Source organism: Microcebus murinus, chromosome 5 (genome assembly GCF_040939455.1).
Source record: "Microcebus murinus isolate Inina chromosome 5, M.murinus_Inina_mat1.0, whole genome shotgun sequence".
Lineage (NCBI taxonomy): Eukaryota > Metazoa > Chordata > Mammalia > Primates > Cheirogaleidae > Microcebus > Microcebus murinus.
In genome coordinates, this window is record NC_134108.1 from 69,039,072 (window position 1) to 69,052,069 (window position 12,998).

General features: G+C 40.1%; 1 pseudogene; it reads right to left on the reverse strand.

The window, feature by feature from the left end:
* Positions 1-7,898: 7,898 nt before the first annotated feature.
* On the reverse strand, positions 7,899-8,486 carry LOC105862224 (proteasome subunit beta type-3 pseudogene; annotated as a pseudogene).
* Between the last annotated feature and the right edge of the window lie 4,512 nt (positions 8,487-12,998).

A 12,998-nucleotide genomic window follows, 5' to 3' on the forward strand; every position in this document is an offset into this window, starting at 1 on the left:
CACTACTATCTGGCCGGGCGCGGTGGCTCTCGCCTGTAATCCTAGCACTCTGGGAGGCCGAGGCAGGCGGATCACTCGAGGTCAGGAGTTCGAAACCAGCCTGAGCAAGAGTGAGACCCCCATCTCTAATATAAATAGAAAGAAATTAATTGGCCAACTAATATATATAGAAAAAATTAGCCGGGCATGGTGGCGCATGCCTGTAATCCCAGCTACTCGGGAGGCTGAGGCAGCAGGATCACTTGAGCCCAGGAGTTGGAGGTTGCTGTGAGCTAGGCTGACGCCACGGCACTCGCTCTAGCCTGGGCAACAAAGTGAGACTCTGTCTCAAAAAACAAACAAACAAACAAACAAAAACCACTACTATCAGCTGATGATATCAGTTTTGCCCATAGTTTTATTGTCTATCTTACTAAACAGTCATATTACAGGACAGGAGGTACAATGTGTTTAAATACCATGATAATGTTCATTGTACATTTATGGTCAATGGATAAGTCATATAATGGTACCTTAAATGTCTTTGAATATTCCCCATGATATAGAATAAATACAACCTATTGAACTTGGGAAATCCAGTGAGATATGTAAAAGAAACTCCCCTATACAGTTTTCTGTTTACCATTTTCATGGTATTTAAATTATTTATCAATTTTTAACTTGAATAAAAAATAATCTGGAGAACATAAACCTCCAGAACAAGGTAAGTATATATTTCCAATGTTAGCCATGGGGTTTTGGGTGTTTGAATATATCTAATTTTCTAAAGGCTCTGTTTTCTTAACCTGTTAAAAAAGTTATAAAAAGATGTAAAAGATACCCTATAAAAATATCAAAATAAGGAAGATAAAAAGATTAAAATAACCCATAATTCCACTATTTAGAGATACTCATTATAAAATTTTAATGTTATTTTTCTATGCAGAATACAAATTTTAATAAAATTTGAATTCTACTTTATATGATCAGTTATCCTGATTTTTTTCATTTAATATTATTTTTTTTTAAATGTTATTTATTTATTTACTTTAGAGAGAGGGGCTCTCTATATTGCCCAGGTTGGCCTGAAACTTCTGATCTCTAGTAATCCTCTGCCTCAGCCTCCTGAAAAATTGGAATTACAGGCATGCACTCATTTAATATTCTATCATGACAATTTTCAATGTCATTAAAAATTCTATTACTCATTGTTCACATTTGCAACACTGAGCACATTTCACTTTTATGGATTTCAATGACTATTTAATCAATTTCCTAATGCTGGAAATTTAGGTTGCTTTGAATTCTATCAAGATGACAGATTTTGTAGCAATACATATACCAAATGGTTAATGCTGCACTGATTATCTCTGAATAGTGGGATAATCTCTGAATAGTAGGTTTATATATTACCATTCTAGAATTTGGCCAGTCACAGTGGCTCACACCTGTAATCCCAGCACTTAGGGATGCCAAGGCGGGAGGATCACCTGAGCCCTGGAGTTTGAGACCGGTCTGGGCAACACAGTGAGACCCTATCTCTACCAAAAAATTGTAAAAATTAGGCTGGCATGGTGGTGTGCACCTGTAGTCCCAGCTATGGGAAAGGCTGAGACAGGAGGATTGCTTGAGCCTAGGAATTCAAGGCTGCAGTGAGCTATGATTACGCCACTGCACTGAAGCCTGGGTGACAGAGTGAGACCCCATCTCTGAAAGAAAAAAAGAATTAAACCCTTCTGGTAATCTATCCTCCCACATCCATTTGCAGCCATTGTAGTCCATACCGTCTCCCGACAGTCCATACTGTCCCTCTCTCTCAATATTTTCCACTGAACAGATAAGAAATTACCCCATATTCTCAATAATTTTTGTGTGCATTTCTCCCATCTCCTTGCCCTGATTAAAATCTGGTTCTTCCCTGAGGGCACTGCTTTCTCTTATAGCTGCCTGCTACCTCTCTCAAGTGTAAAGTAAAAGTACCTTCCTTGCTCCCTACTGCCACTTCTTAACAATGACTCCTCCGTCTTTAGGTAAAACTCCTGATCTTTTCATGGTCATCCCACCTGGCTGGCTGGCTGCCTTTTGTTCTGCCTCAAGGCTATCATTTTCCAACTTTCTGGTCACTGCTTTTACTAATTTTGAAGCATATGGGAACAAGTTTGCTGTTCTATTCTGTATCATCTGTTTCCAGTGTTTACACATCAATGTCCAAGCAATCTGCTTTATCAGTTCTTTGACTTGCTCCAATTTCTCCCTCCACTCCAGTCATTTTTACTTGGCATCCTACTGGCCCCTAAAGAGCCATGGATAAAATTCAAGAGGTCTATGAACTCCTACAGGGAAATACACAAGTCTTTATTTTTACTAAACGCTACCAGAAATTTAGCATTTCCTTCAATAACAAATGTAGACAACATACCAAAGTAATATTAGCAATATCTGTGGCTTTGTCACCAATAGAAAACACAACTATTTTTATATACCTTACAGTTCAGATTGGATACAAATAATGTAAATCTCTGCATTATTCCTACCCAGCAATTATGATACTCTTTAAGCCTGTCACAGATCTTGTTATTTAATGCAAAGAAATACATATATAACTATAGCATACATTTAATTTGTTGAAAAATTTTGATACCTGTATTTTAATGTAAGAGTTTTCATTTATAATCTTATACAAATGGTCCCCAGCATACGATGGTTTGACGTAAGAGGTTTCAGCTTTACAATGGTTCCAAAGCTGTACTTAATGAACACATATGATCATTCTGTTTTTCACTTTTGGTAGAATTTTCAATAAATTACATGAGATAGCCAACACTTTATTATAAAACAGGCTTTGTATTAGATGATTATGTCCAACTGTAGGCTAATGTAAGTGTTCTGAGCACGTTTAAGGTAGACTAGGCTAAGCTATGACGCTCAATAGGCTAGTTATAGTAAATGCATTTTCAACTTACAGTATTTTCAATTTACAATGGATTTATTGGGACATAACCCCATCATAAGTCGAAGTGCATCTATATATTTTGCTTTATGCATTTAAAAATAGTTTTTGAAAAGGGACTGATAGGTTTCACCAGATTGGCAAAGCGGTCTATGGCACGGAAAGTTAAGAACCTCTGCGTTTTATATCAAGTCCACTTGTCTTTAACTTCCCCTCCTATCCAGCCTGATTCCAAGATTTATCAGTGGCCTTCTCAGGCCAATATTCTGAACTTCTTTACCCTGTTGTCTTTCCTAGGCAACTACCTGGTAAACCCCCAACTATGGATTAATCTGATCAATTGCCTTCCCTAGTAACACGCCAGAATTACTGAGCCTTGCTGTAAAAATCATACAGTAGAGAAGACTTCTGCCACCATAAATTCATGGTCTCCAACCCTCAATGCTACCAGGCAGTCCCTGTTTCCATTGTCACTTTTCTTTCCTGTCTCAGACTTCCTTTCTCCTCCATACCTCTCAACTCCTCCTTCCCCTATGTCAACTCTCCCCTCACTTCAGCAGATAATTTCACCTCCTTCTTCATAGAGTTTTGAAGTCTTCAGATGACACATTTTCCTTACACCAGCCTTCATATGTACCCACTGTTTTTCATCCCCTCCCATGACAAAGGAATGGTGTCCTTTCTCTGGTGTATGGCAAATTCCCACTCCACCCCCAGTGTTCTGAATCACATTCATTCATTCAACAAATACTGATTCAGGATTTACTGTATTTGCTATGGGTTGAATTATGTCTTCCCCTGCAAAATATATACTGAAGTCTTAACCCCTAGCACCACAGAATGTGACCTCATTTGGACATAGGACCATTGCAGATGTAATTGGGTGAGGTCATACTGATGCAGGGTGGGTCTGAATCTAAAATGATTACTGTCTTTATAAGCAGAAGGCCATGCAAATACAGAGATACAGAGAGAATACCATTTGACAATAAAGGCAGAGATTGGAGTTATGCAGCTACAAGCCAAGGAACACCAGATTGCCTGAATACCACCAGAAGCTAGGAAGAGGCAAGAAAGGTTTCAGAGGAACATGGCTCTGCCAACCTTGATTTCTGACTTCTAACGTCTAGAACTGTGAGACAATAAATTTCTGTTGTTTTAAGCCACCCAGATTGTGGTACTTTCTTACAGGAGCCCTAGGAAACTGATGCATTGTTTTAGGCACAAAACAGTAAGCAAAATGTCGATCCCTGCCCTTATTGTGGAGCTTACCTGTCCCTCTGAAAAACTGGATATATAGATAATACCTTCTTTCTCCTCAGTCTTCAACTTCTCGCTCTCTTCTTGCTCCTTCCAACTTCTGAAAATCCCAATCTCATTACATAAAAATTAAGATATGCTTTGGCTGAGCTCAGTGGCTCATGCCTGTAATGCCAGCACTCTGGGAGGCCAGGGCTGGAGGATTGCTTGAGCTCAGGTGTTTGAGATCTGGCTGAGCAAGAGTGAGAGAGACCCTTTCTCTACTAAAAATGGAAAAATTAGCTGGGCACATGCCTGTAATCCCAGCTACTCAGGAGGCTGAGTTAGGAGGATCACTTGAGCCCAGCAGTTTGATGTTGCAATGCACTATGATGACGCCATTGCACTGTACCTGGGGCAACAGAGCTAGACACTGTCTCAAAAAAAAAAAAAAAAATTAAGATATGCTTTGCCTTTAGCTCCTGTTGTCCCTCATTCCTCTTTCATAGCTGCATTTCTTGAAAGAGTTGTCTACACTTGTCTTGGTATGCTGATCTACTTGTGCTGTAGCCCACTGCATTCTCACCTTTGCCTCCACCGCTCCACTGATTTGCCGTTAGCAAGGTCAGCAGCTGACCTCCTTGTCACCAAATCCAATAGAACCTTGAGTTCCCCTCTTGTCTGACCTCTAAGCAGCCTTCGACCATGTTGACCACTTCCTGCTTGTTTAAATGCTTTTTCCCTTTGGTGTCTATAACACTAACCACTCCTATAATTTCTTAACATTTTCTGACTGCTCCTTCTTAGACTGTTGAAGACACATCTTCCACATAAATGTTGGTGTTACTTAAGGTTCTGCACTAGGTCCTTTTCTGCTCTTACTTTACATACTCTTCCTAAGCAATTTTTGTTATGACCACGGCTTTAGCCATGGAAATTTGGATGGTTCATATCTCTTTCCAGAATTGGACCTGTATATCCTACTGTCTATGAACGTCACTATCATGTAACACATATACCTCAAACTCAACATTTTTAATTTCTCCCTCCATTCCAGTTCTTTCTTTAGCATTCACAGTAGCAGGAAATGGCATTTTCATTCCTCCTATTGCCAAAGCCACACCTTGGACACATTCTTAACTCCTCTCTCCTTTATCCCCATTCAACCAAGAAATCTCTACACACTGCTAATCTGGCAGCCCAGATCTTTCTTGAAACCATCTACATTCTCTCATCCTCAAGGCTACTCTTCTAGTCACCACCATCCTTTCTCACCTTGATTATTTCACTGTTCTCTTTGTTGGTCCTCTTGCCTCTGGTGTTGCTCTCAGGGCGAGATTCTCGGGCAGATGACCTGTGCAACTGCACAGGGCCTCGCACTCAGAGGCAGCCCCACACTTGCTTTTAAGCTTTGTTGTTTCCATCTTGAATTTCTTAATAATTTTATATTTAAACTTGTATTTTGTAAGTGAAGTCCAATGGGACAATAGAGTATGTGTGTGAACAGAGGAGGTACATGCACTATGCGTGTCTGCCATTTCCTGCTGCTCCATTTCCATACAGTAGCCAGGATGCTTCATGAGCACAGGATTCCAGGGCACCTGTAATGGGTGGGAGTACAGTGAGGTTCAAGGTGAGTACAAAGGAAGTGTGCTGAGGCCAAGTCGGCACAGAAAGGCCGTGCTTTCCCCTGGGGAATCAGCTCTTGCTTTGAAGGCACAAAGAAAGCAGTGGTGTTCTAAGAAACATCCATGATGACGGCCCCTGTGATATCCTTTCTTGTTCATGTTACTTCCCAGTATCAGTCAACAACTTATGGTGAACATAATGATGTAGAAGAAAAGGGAAAGATAAGGCAACCTCTAATTTCCTTTCCTTTCAGTCCCTTCTTACTCATCAGTAAGCCAAAGATAACATATGTTGGTGAAATATACACATAACAAACAGTGAGAGAAGGGGCTGGGCACCGTGGCTCCACCTCTGGAGCCTGTAGCTATAGCCTATACCTATAGTCCCAGCAACTAATATTTAGGAGGCTGTGCTGGGAGGATCATTTGAGTCTGGGAGTTCAAAGCTGCAGTGAGCTGTGATTGAGTCATTGCACTCCAGTTTGGGCAACACAGAGAGAGCCTGTTTCTATAAAAAAAAATAAAATTTTAAGTGGTAAAAAAGAAATTTAATTTTGCACAGCATTTCCACTGTTCTGATAGGACAAAATATATTATATATCCATGTACCAGCTATGAAATACAAATTATATAATTTCATGGCCAGGCATGGTGGCTCATGCCTGTAATCCTAGCACTCTGGGAGGCCGAGGCGGGAGGATTGCTTGAGCTCAGGAGTTTGAAACCAGCCTGAGCAAGAGTGAGACCCCGTCTCTACTATAAATAGAAAGTAATTAATTGGCCAACTAATATATATAGAAAAAATTAGCCAGGCATGGTGGCACATGCCTGTAGTCCCAGCTACTTGGGAGGCTGAGGCAGGAGGATTGCTTGAGCCCAGGAGTTTGAGGTTGCTGTGAGCTAGGCTGATGCCATGGCACTCACTCTAGCCTAGGCAACAAAGCGAGATTCTGTCTCATAAATAAATAAATAATTTTAGCAATTCTTCATATGAGTTAAATATATTATATTTGTATTCAAAGCTGGCATTACACAATGTAAAGATGAATGGTAAAATTCATGCTAATAATGAAATATATTGACTTTTCTTTACTTAGAACAACACTAAATAACAAATAGGAAATACCATCAAGAGTCAAGAGAAACACTGCAGAAGAATGGAAACAACTTTGTTGTTTTAGGTACTATTTTATCTTAGTACCTTTAACACCATTTTCCCCCTGCTTTTTGAACAAGAAGCCTCGCATATTCATTTTGTACAAGGCTCTGCAAATTATGTAGCCAGCTGAGGTTGCTCTTCACCAATCCATTCTATAGCAAGAATGAACTAAATTGTAAAGATTATTAAGTCATTTTCTTGTTTAAAATGTTTCTGAGACTTGCCAGAACCTCATCCTACAGTGGCACTTCAGACAAGGATACTGACAAGCAGAGAGGGATCTAAAATCCAGCCTGCACTCTGCCTGCCCTGCTTTGTACCCTGAGGGGGGCAGCACTGACCTTAGACCAAGGAAGAGAAGCCCCTGCTCTGGACCCCTGGCTTTACAGTAGTGGGTCTGACCCGCAAATCAATGTGGGATCTGCAGAATCTTACTTGGTTGGTCTGAGTTGAGGTCTGAGGTTCTGCATCTTTGCAAGCTTCCCTGCGGTGCCCATGCCGCTGGTTCTGCAGACCACATTTTGAGTGGCCAGGCTTTAGAACCCACTCTTGGGTTCCTCAGGCCATGCCACTGTCACACAAAAACCCATTGTAAGCCAGGAACAGTGGCACTCACCTGTAGTCCCAGTTACTCAGGAGGCTGAGTTGGGAGGATCACTTGAGCCCAGGAGTTCAACTCTAGCCCGGGCAACATAGTGAGAGTCTCATCTCCAAATAAATAAACAAACAAATGCCATTGTGGTTCAGCTACCCAGGACTGTAGAATTTCTTGCCCAAACAGTTCTGAGTCTACTTCTATTTGCTGGGAGGAGAATAGTGAATAGAACTTGGCTACATGGGCCAGGGTGTCCAGATGTATATGTACAAGGCCCATTTTTTTTTTTTAAAGGAAATCTATTTTATTTAAAAAAAAATGTGGGCTCTGGGAACAAGGTTAGCCCATTCAGGCCTTCAGTGTTCTGGTGGTGATTTTGTCCTTCTCAATAATGTGGACAATGACTCCCATGCATGACACTGTCTCAGTCCATAGCTTTCAGCATGGCTTGGGAGATGGTTTCAAACAGGTGTTCTGGATCTATGTTGGGCTCCCAGAGGGACTCGCACATCCCGTACATTTGTTCTGCGCAGGTGCCACTGACCACAAAGTCATCAGTCACCATGGGGCAGCTGATGAGGTCTAGAGAGCAAATGAAAGGCTTAAAGGTCTTTGGGTCCAGCCCAGCAATGACTGTCTCAGTGTAGTAGGGGCCAAACCATTTCTCATACAAGAGGTATAAGGTTTGATCTGCCAGCTTTCCTTCAACTCACACAGATTGAGCCAGAACTTGATGCGCTGGGCAAGTGTCTGGACGTCAGTGGCGAGTGTGGCCAGACCAATGTACAAACGGTCGCCCCTGGGAAAGATCTTCTGAAAGTCCGTGGTCACCATCTGGGCCTGGATCCTGAAGTGCCAGTCTGCAGCGATGGCCACACAGGTTTTCCCCTTCATGGCCATGACGGCACCTCCGTTATAGGACACCATAACAGACATGTTTGCGGTACTAGGACCCCCGACCTCCGGTGCAATTCCCGCAAACCGGTTCTCGCCTTCACTGTGCAACCGCTCTCGCTGCTTCCTCTCCATGGGCTGATCTACAAGGCCCATTTTTGAATATGATGGAGTTAGGAGTGGGAATAGAAGGGGCGCAGTCTTGAAGTCATGTGACTACATTAAACTCTGAGTCCAAGAATTCGAAATTTGAACCTGGTCTTTCAGGTCATTATGAAGTTATGTACACCAAAGTAGAAGAACAGAACACACTTAATTTAACAGTTGGTTAGATTGATCTATAACTTTTAAATATTTCAACTTGTGGTATGTGGGCTTGCATTTGCATGCTTGCCCTGGGTTCTGCAAATGTTAGGGGCAAATATGTGGAGCTTCATCTACCCTGAGGAAGGGGTATCTTCTTGGAACAAAGGCACTTTCCTCTGTCCCTTCCTCTCACTAAGGCCTTAGCATTCTCTAAGCTGTGTCTATCCAGAGGGAACGCTTGCTTCTAATTTACACAAAGGCTCAGTACAGGCTAGCAGGAGGCAGACAGAATTTTTTAGAAGTAAAATTGAACATGAAATAGAAAATATAGGAGAGCTTTGGACATAGTAAATGTATTGTCATAAAATATGCCTTGTATTTACATATATATGAAATGTGTAAACTGGTGGTATTATGAAATATATCCTTTTCTTTTAGTCATGGTCAAAAAAGTATGAAAGCCTCAGCTCCAGATGGTGTCCAAGGTTTTCCTAATTGGGCTGCATATTACCTCTCCCATACCACATCTTACAATGAATTCCCCTTCCCACCTCTGCCTTTGTGTTCTGACCACATGAACTTTTTTTCCATTTCTAGAGGGCACAATCTTTCTCTGATCCCTGTGTCCCTGCACTTGTAGTTTCTTCAGCCTGGATCCCTCTTTCCCTGTCTCTTCACTTAGGCAATACCTACTCAGCCTTGAGGTCCCAGGACAGCCCTCTCTAACCCGAAGTCCAGTGGAGTAACTCTTCCTTAAGGGCTTCAGCAGTATCCTTTCTCCTATCCTTGAATGAAACACCGTATTGTATGACTGCTCAGCTGACTTTTGGTCTTGTGAGGGAAGGAACAAGGGCTTTGTTCATCAGTGTCTCTATTATAATATTTAGCTCAGCATCTGGCACATAGCAAGTGCTCAGTAAATACTGTTGATTCTAAAGGATCAATATTGAAAAAAGAAAACAAAAAAAATTGAATTGCATTGAATATTTTTTCTATTTTTTATATGAAGTATGTTATACTATTATATATGTATGCCCTTGTATTTAAATCTTTTCCAAGTTTCTGATTATTTTCTTAAGACAAACCTCTAGAACAAAAATTATTACTGCATCAAAAAACATAATTATTTTAAAGTCTTGGTATATATTGCCAAATTTACTTTCAGATGTTTATTGTCCTAAACCTGTTAAAAATGAGTGACATTTCAGCTATGTCAGTAAAATAAAAAAAAATAAAATTAGTGATATTTTTACAACATTCATTCCACTTCCCAGGACTATGCTATATCTTTCCACTTATACAAGTCTCATTTATATTACTCAATACAAGTTTTGCGATTTTCCCAGTATGTGTATTTCATATTCCTTTTAAAGATGCTTAAATGTTTTATATATGTTTGCATATGTATATATATGTGAATACAAACATACACATTCACTTATATGTAAAATCATCACTATTGTGAAATGAGGTTTTTTCTACCATATTTTATTACCAGGTACTACTGGTGTATAGAAAAGCTAATAGTGATTGCTTTCTATTCTTTTCCTTTTTATCTTTCTCTCTCTGTCTCTCTCTCTCTCTTTCTTTCTTTCACAGATGGAGTCTGGCTATGTTGCCTAGGCTGAAGTAAAGTGCTTATTCACAGGTTCACAGGTGTGATCATAGCACACTGCAGACAACCTCCTGGCCTAAGTGATCCTCCCTGCCTGTATCTGGGACTACAGGCATGTGCTGCCACACCCAGCTCAATAATTGCTTTCTTATCTGTTTACTTTATTGAACTTTCTTATTAGTTATAAATGTATACAACCTTATCATCTGTAAGTAAGAATACGTTTATCTTCTCTTGTCTGTAGCTATGCTTCTTATTTGTTTCAAATCCTATTTTAATGGCTAAAATTTCCAGAACTTGTTAAATAATGGTAATAAGGGCAGATTTCCTTTTGTAGTCCTTACGTTAATGGAAACATTGGTATTTCAATGAGAAGTGTGATATTTGCAGGTTTTCATAAAGGTATTCTTTATTACTGTAAGTTTTATTCAATTCCTAGTTTACTGTTATTAAGACTTATTATGGACTGAATGTTTGTATCTCCCCCCAAATTCGTATGTTGAAATTCTAATCCCCAAGATGATGGTATTTGGTGGTGGAGCCCTTGGGAGGCAATTATGGTTAGATTATGCCAGGACAGTGGGGTGGGCCATCATGATGAGATTAATGCCCTTAGAAAAAGGAGAGGAGATGGGGGATCTCTCTCTCTCTCTGCTCTTCATCATGTGAGGATATACAATGAAAAGATAGCTATCTACAAACCAGGAAGAGGGCCCTCACTAGGCCCTCACGGATATCGTGGTACCTCGGTCTTGTACTTCTCATTCTCTAGAACTATGAGAACTAAATGTTTGTTGTTTAAGCCACCTAGCCTGTGCCAATTTGCTTATAGCAGCCCAAACTAATACAAAACTCAAAAGTGGATATTTATTTTTACAAAAACCTTTTCAGCATCTATCTAAATAAATATATAGGTTCCTCTCTTTGACCTACTAATGTGATGTATTAGGGCAGATGTTGTAGGATAAATTCTACTTCTTTTTTTCTTTTTTTTAGAATCAGGGTCTTTCTCTGTCACCCAGGTTAGAGTGCAATGGCACAACCATAGTTCATTGTAGCCTTGAACTCCTGGGCTTAAGCGATCCTCCCTTCTCAGACTCCAAAGTAGCTAGGACCATGGGTGCATGTCACCACACCAGGCTAAGTTTTTAATGTTTATTTTTGTGGAGATGAGGTCTCATATTGCCCAGCCTGGACTCAAACTCCTGGCCTTAAGTGATTCTCCTGCCTCTGCCTCCCAAAGCACTGGGATTACAGGCACGAGCCACTATGCCTGTCCTCCTACTATTTTTAAACCAATTTTAGCATTTAACTTGCAAGTACTTATTTAAGATTTTTATATTCCTTTCCTAATATCAATTGGTCTGAATTTGTGTGTGTATATGCATGTTCTGTCAGATTTTGATATCAGAGTTTATGCCGATTTTATAAAATGAACTAAGAAACTTTCCATCTTTTCTCTTCTATATAACAGTTTATAAAACATTGTAATTACATTTTTCATGACAAATTTATTCTTCAAACTATCTAGGCCAAAAACCTTTTTTTTTTTTTTTTTTTTTTGAGACAGAGTCTCAATTTGTTGCCCAGGCTAGAGTGAGTGCCATGGCGTTAGCCTAGCTCACAGCAACCTCAAACTAACTCCTGGGCTCAAGCAATCCTCCTGCCTCAGCCTCCCAAGAAGCTGGGACTACAGGCATGCGCCACCATGCCCGGCTAATTTTTTCTATATATATTAGTTGGCCAATTAATTTGTTTCTATTCATAGTAGAGACAGGGTCTCACTCTTGCTCAGGGTGGTTTCGAACTTCTGACCTTGAGCAATCCGCCCGCCTCGGCCTCCCAGAGTGCTAGGATTACAGGCGTGAGCCACCGCGCCCGGCCTAAAAACCTTTAGGGGAATTAATTCTTTAACACGTTTTTCAATTTCTCTAATAGTTTTTGATCTATTTTTTACTTGGGTTAATTTTGATAATATATTTTTCCAAAATATTTTTAGTTTTATCAATATTTCCAAATGTATGTAGAGGTATTATGAAGCAATACATAAAGTATTCATGATTTTTTAAAAAAACACAAAAATCAGGCCGGGCGCTGTGGCTCACGCCTGTAATCCTAGCTCTTGGGAGGCCGAGGCGGGCGGATTGCTTAAGGTCAGGAGTTCAAAACCAGCCTGAACAAGAGCGAGACCCCGTCTCTACTATAAACAGAAAGAAATTAATTGGCCAACTGATATATATATATAAAAAATTAGCCGGGCATAGTGGCGCATGCCTGTAGTCCCAGCTACTCGGGAGGCTGAGGCAGAAGGATCACTCGAGCCCAGGAGTTTGAGGTTGCTGTGAGCTAGGCTGATGCCACGGCACTCATTCCAGCCTGGACAACAAAGTGAGACTCTGTCTCAAAAAAAAAAAAAAAAAAAACACAAAAATCTTGTATCTATAATTTTATTCTTCTTAATTTTCTGAATTGTGTTTTTATCTTCCTCTCCAAATTAAACTGCCTGATATTTGTCTATATTGCTGGTTCTTTAAAAGGAAAAATAATTTTGGGGTGTATGTATCAATGGCATTCTTCTCCTCTTTTTCAATTAATTTTTTCTATTTTTTCTTTTTAAAATTTATCATGTTATT